The sequence below is a fragment of the Penaeus japonicus genome, unplaced genomic scaffold (genome assembly GCF_977035675.1).
Source record: "Penaeus japonicus unplaced genomic scaffold, GWHDUDI00000001_assembly GWHDUDI00000006, whole genome shotgun sequence".
Classification (NCBI taxonomy): domain Eukaryota; kingdom Metazoa; phylum Arthropoda; class Malacostraca; order Decapoda; family Penaeidae; genus Penaeus; species Penaeus japonicus.
Genome location: NW_028234408.1, coordinates 42,754,547 through 42,759,546, shown reverse-complemented (window position 1 = coordinate 42,759,546; position 5,000 = coordinate 42,754,547). Strand labels below are relative to the sequence as shown.

General features: G+C 42.6%; 1 long non-coding RNA gene across 1 annotated transcript in view; it reads right to left on the bottom strand.

Moving 5' to 3' along the window:
- Positions 1 to 5,000, bottom strand: part of LOC147471735 (uncharacterized) — a 186,022-nt gene that overhangs the window by 103,874 nt on the left and 77,148 nt on the right. Inside the window, exon 2 of the long non-coding RNA XR_015191118.1 lies at positions 497 to 524. This is a non-coding gene — a long non-coding RNA (uncharacterized LOC147471735). The remainder of the gene's footprint in view (positions 1 to 496; positions 525 to 5,000) is intronic.

Here is a 5,000-nt window from a genome sequence, read left to right as displayed (position 1 = left end):
AGAAGAAGAAGAGTAAGAAAGAGTAAGAAAGAGGCAATGTATTCGCAAAACGAAAACAGAAATGAAAAAATACTCTTAATCCCGGTCCTCCAGCTGGAATCAAATCCATAATAAACCATTGGAGGTAAAATCAAATATGTATTTCCCAGATTAGATCCCCGACGAGGACAAAACACCTCGCTGCTTCAATATATATCGCTGAATATCTTAATGAATCACAGGTATCTGCGAGACGGAAAGAGGAGGGGGGGGGTAGGATGGGAAAGAGAAGGGGGAAGGGTAGGAGAATGGATGGAGAGAGAATGAGAGAGACAGACAGACAGACAGAGAGAGAGAGTTAAAGAGAGAAGAGGGGGGAGAGATGGAAGAGAGAAAGGGAGAAAGAGAGAGAGAGAGAGAAAGGGTGGGGTTGGGGGATGGAAAAGAGAAAGAAAGAAAGAGAGAAACAGAGAGAGCAAATACCCTTTTATATATTCAAAGACTTAGGAGTACTCACCGAATGGAACCAGAAGAGAGGGCAAGATCTGAAATATAACAAAAACAACTGTAAGACTCTCACATATCGACATCGATAATTCATCAAAGTGTGCGTAAAAATAACTGCAATGCAATAACATATACAACATCGTCTGTTCTAAGAACTAATGACATTTTAAGAGAAAAAAACTTCCGGAAAACATCTTAATGCTAATGGAAAAATGCTCCTTCCTTCCTTCCATATCCATGGTCGTTGTCAAAGTTCTTGTATGTCCATTGATCACTCTGTCTCTCTCTTTTTCCTTTAATTATTTCCTTTTCTCTCTTCCCTTCTCGCTTTCCCTACTTTTTTTCATTCTATTTCTCGTCCTACCTTCCTTTCTTAATCTCTTCTTCTCTCCTCCCTTCTCCCCTTCTTTACGTTTGCTTGTCTTTCCGTCATGTGCTTATTTCCTTCCTTCCTACATCTCATCTTCTCTCCATTTCTCTACTGTTTTATTTTTTTCTCTCTCTCTCACTTCCATTTCCACTTCCACTGAAACTCACTCTCACTTTCTGACATCAATTATCCATGTGGTCTGCGCTGTACATCATTAGCATGCGGAATAGTGTTCGTTGATCCTCTTAATCTCATTACTGACTCTTTTCACTTGAGCATAATCACCTGATTCTCGCTCTCACTTAAGGCTGTCTCGGAATAGGTCCTCCTGATTTTCATATTTGTGCACCTTGCATTCGCTCGCCTACTCATCTCTTAATCTCTTTTTTTTCTCTCTTTCTCTCCCATTCACACACTTACTAACGCACTCATTCTCATTCACTTTGTTACTCTCTCTCTCTCTCTCTCTCAGTCCCTCACACATATACAACGAAACAAAGAGGGAAAAATAACCTTAATGAGAATAGTCCAATGAACCTTGACCCCCAACCCCGTCTCTTGTACCACCCCCCCTCCCCTCCCCACACACAACCGAGAGAGCTACGATTCATCATCGCCAGAATTCGAGTCAGAGCCGGAGGCCATGACCTCAAAGGACGCGTGCGAGTTTTTCAGGGTCGTCTTGGGTCGTCTTAGGTCACACTGCGCTCTTTTACAATGTCTCATTCGAGGTGTATGCTTTACATTTTATTTCCCGGCGAACCCAGGCTTTTCAGAGAGGACAGATATACACCCCGATAAAATGGAGGACCAAACGTCAGCGGGTTTGGGGTGAGGGGGATGGGAATGAAAGAGGGAAAGAAGCAAGAAAGTAAGGAAGGAGGGAAGAAAGAAATGAAGGAATTAAGAGTTGAAAAGAAAGAGGGAAGGGAGTAAGAAGGGAGAAAATATATGTTACATATTGTAAATGTGTGTGTGTGTGTGTGTGAGCACACACATTCCAGTGTGTACCTGTGGGTGCAAGTACGTGATCGTTAGCATTTTAAGTTGCTGACGCGAATGGGCAAAACGATTTTTTTTCATCTGACAAGAAAAAAAACACATGTTCCCGAAACTTTCATGAACATTTTAACTCGTTTTAACAACTCTTACACACATTATTTCAAACTTTTTTTCAGCTAAACCCATTAAGCAGGGCATTATCATAACGCATTAATAAAATTGCAAAGGAATAAATACTTAAATACAATGAAAATATAATTGCCGGACAAGCGGGGAGAGAGAAGAGAAGAGAGGAGAAGAGAGGAGAGGAGAGGAGAGAGAAAGAGAAGGAAAGAGAGAGAGAAAAAGAAAGAAAGAAAGAAAGAAAGAAAAGCCATGCCGAGAAAGGAGAGGAGAGGAGAGGAGAGGAGAGGAGAGGAGAGGAGGGGAGAGGAGGGGAGGGGAGGGAAGGGAGGGGAGAGAAGAGAGGAGGGGGAAGGAGTGGACGGGTTGGGATGGGATGGAGAGGGAAGGGGAAAAAAGGGAGGGAAGGGGAGGGAGAGGGAACTGGAATCCGTAAGCCGCTTTGCGCCGCTTTTTCCCGCCGTATTTTATATCCAAAGTTAGAGAATATAAACATAATTTTCGTGCTTAAAAAAGGAGGCAAGTTATTACACCGAAGTTCGTTTAATCTCTCGCAAAATAGCGCCCATTTTTTTTTAACCTACTTTCGTCTTCTGCTTGCATAAAGGAGACGCAACTTATCGCGATTATTCGGTCGAGAAATATATACCTAACGTAAATAACAAATAATGACAAATGAATGATAGCAACTAAACAAAACCTATTCATAAATAAGCATGAAATAACCGTTACCGTTAATTCATGATAAAGATAGATAGATAGATAGATAGATAGATAGATAGATAGAGAGAGAGAGAAAGAGAGAGAGAGAGAGAGAGAGAGAGAGAGAGAGAGAGAGAGAGAGAGAGAGAGAGAGAGAGAGAGAGAGAGAGAGGATGAACGACACACACAATTCAACACAACGTGTGCAATGAAAAATATAATACGTCATTACTGGAGTATAGGAAATGAAGGCCAGTGACGCGGAATTGTAACAGAAGTAAATTCGCAATTGTCTCATGAAGCAAAAATTGAGCAACAAATTCCTCAATCAAAGGACAGAGATTGGAAGAGAGGGCAGGAGGGAAGGAGGAAAGGAGGGGTAGGGGAGAGTAAAGGGAGGGGGGAGAAAGTGAGAGAGGAAGAAAGAGGGAGAGAGCGTGAGAGAGGGAGATAGAGTGAGATAAAGAGCCAAGAGATAGATAAATAGATAGATAGACAGATAGATGGAGAAAGAGAATGACGTAATGTTCCAATGTTTATTTACATACAGAAACCCATGATGCCAGTAAGTCAAACGCGGGTTGTGCCGCCCTTAGAGTGTGTGCGGATGTTTGAGGGAAAGTGAGAGAGGTGGAAAAGGGAGGGGGAGGGGAAGAGGAGGGGGAGGGGAAGAGGAGGGGAAGGCTATGTTATGCTACTCTCCTTAATAGACCGACTCGGTACGAATCAACAAACATGATTACGAAAATGAAAGGTGTTCATAGATGACGCATAATGCATTCAAAACCCTAATTGAATTATATGCTGTATATGACCGAGATGTATACTATCAAACTTGCTTTTACATCTCGAAAGGAGGAAAGAAGCGAGGAGAGGGAGAAAAGAGAATCATAATTGAAACATCAAAAGCAATATGCAGTTCTTTGAACTTACAAAGCAAATAATGCGAATCGTACATAAGATCATAGTCATACAACGCACTCATTACAAGAAATCATTCAATCACAAAGGAAATGCAAACTGCATATAGTCCACACTAATTGCAAACCTTCTCTGACTTTATCAAACTTCCCATCCCCGATCTTGCATCGAATGGTAATTAAGAATATCTGTGAAGAGTTTCTTTGAAAAAAAAAATTAAAATAAAAAATAAATAAATAAATAAATAAGTAAAACATCGAGGTTCCTCAATGTAAAACTCAATTCAATTCATCTATAATCATAATCCAAAAGTATACCCTTATATGTGTATGTGTATACGTATGTATGTGTATGTGCATGTATGTATCATGTACATGTCTGCGTGTATGTCTGCGTGTATGTATGTGTGTATGTATTTGTATAGAGAGAGCTACACCGACATTAATCTACTTCAACATCCAACAACTCGTTCTCCGAAGTATCGAGAGAAATAGAGAGAGAGAGAGAGAGAGAGAGAGAGAGAGAGAGAGAGAGAGAGAGAGAGAGAGAGAGAGAGAGAGAGAGAGAGAGAGAGAGAGAGAGAGAGAGAGAGAGAGAGAGAGAGAGGGAGAGGAGAGAGAGAGAGAGAGGAGATAGAGAGAGGAGAGAGAGAGAGAGAGGAGAGAAAGAGGAGAGAGGAGAGAGAGAGAAGGAGGGAGAGAGAGAGAGAGAGGAGGAGAGAGAGGGAGAGAGAGAGAGAGAGAGAGAGAGAGAGAGAGAGAGAGAGAGAGAGAGAGAGAGAGAGAGAGAGAGAGAGAGAGACAGAGAGAGAGAGAGAGAGTTGGACCAAGTTCAACAAGGTCGCGCTCTCCACCGACCCAAATAACACACAACAAACACACACGCAATAAAACTTCCCGACGCCGAAGACTCCTGATAAAGCCAAAGTTTGCACCGGAATCATCACCCGAGCTGCAGCGCGGGCCCCGTGTAAGGCGACCGAGGTCATCATCGAGCGCAATTACGCTGGGAACTTCAGAGGACCCCCCCCCCTCTCTCTCTCTCTCTCTCTCTCTCTCTCTCTCTCTCTCTCTCTCTCTCTCTCTCTCTCTCTCTCTCTCTCTCTCTCTCTCTCTCTATGTTTGGGGGGCGAGAGGCTGGGTCTCTACAGTGCGATTATTTTAGGTGTATCTAGAGATGGACAAAGAAAAGATGGGAGGGAAAGTGGAAGAAGGAGATGTCAGAACGGGAGGTGAGGATGAGATAATTCAAAATCACCTGTCGTGAAAGAGAGAGAGAGAGAAAGAGAGAGAGAGAGAGAGAGAGAGAGAGAGAGAGAGAGAGAGAGAGAGAGAGAGAGAGAGAGAGAGAGAGAGAGAGAGAGAGAGAAGAAAGAATGAGAGAGAGTGAAAGAAAA